This window comes from Neopelma chrysocephalum, unplaced genomic scaffold (genome assembly GCF_003984885.1).
Source record: "Neopelma chrysocephalum unplaced genomic scaffold, ASM398488v2 Primary Assembly neopelma1_59782, whole genome shotgun sequence".
Taxonomy (NCBI): Eukaryota; Metazoa; Chordata; class Aves; order Passeriformes; family Pipridae; genus Neopelma; species Neopelma chrysocephalum.
Window position 1 is genome coordinate 1 of NW_020904633.1, and position 977 is coordinate 977.

At 63.2% G+C, this 977-nt stretch overlaps 1 long non-coding RNA gene across 1 annotated transcript; it reads right to left on the minus strand.

The window, feature by feature from the left end:
- LOC113979185 lies at window positions 1–977 on the minus strand. Its single transcript, XR_003537742.1, has 3 exons — window positions 897–977; window positions 262–373; window positions 1–17 (listed from the first exon to the last, which is right to left on the minus strand). It is a non-coding gene; the product is annotated as an uncharacterized LOC113979185 (long non-coding RNA).

The following is a 977-nucleotide window of genomic DNA, read 5'->3' on the forward strand; positions in this document are numbered from 1 at the left end:
GTACCCCCCGACATTGACTGGGGAGACGGGGCATGTCAGGGAGGCCCTGAGGTTTGGGGGCCCCCGGGGGGTTTAGGAACGGGGAGGGGTTTGGTGGGGAGCAAGGTGGGGTTTGGGGGTGGATCCCCACCCTGGAGGGGACATTTGGGGGTGCAGGGAGGCCCTCGGGGGTAGTCCTGGGGTCCCCAGGGGGCCTGGGGGTGGTCAATGGGGGTATTTGGGGTTTCAGGGGGTGGGTTTGGGGTGTTTTGGGGCACTCACAGTCCTTGAGGTTGAAGTCGTTGGGAGCTCGGGCCGACCAGAGCCGCAGAGTGTTGACGGTGTTGTTGCGGTACCCGGGCACGGGGGTGTCATAGGGCACAGCCAGCACCACCTGTGGGACAGACCCGTGTGCCAGGGCCCCAAAAAAACACACACGGCCCTCCCGAAACACAGACAGAGCCCCCAAACACACACAGGCCCCCAAACACACACAGACAGAGCCCCCAAACACACACAGCCCCCCCGAGTACCCCTCAGGGTACCCCTCTGAGCTGCAGCACAGCCCCCTCCTGCCCCCCTGCCCGGCCTGTGCTCCCCACCCCCTCACACACCTGTACCACACCTGTGCACACCTGTGATACCCCTGCATCACACCTGTATTACACCTGTGCACACCTGTGATACGCCATCACACCTGTATTACAGCCGTGCACACCTGTATCGCTCTTGTATCACACCTCTGCACACCTGTGCCCCTCACCTGCCTGTGCAGCCTCCTGGCCCCACCTGGGCCATGCTCCCCTCCATTCACACACCTGTATCACACCTTTAGTACACCTGTACCTCCCCTGTGCACACCTGTACCACACCTGTGCACACCTTTAGCACACCTGTACCACACCTGTGCCCCTCACCTGCGTGTCCAGCCACCTGGCCCCGCCCGGGCCGTGCTCCACCCTCCCGTAGAACTTCACTGGGATCGTGTACTCGGGACG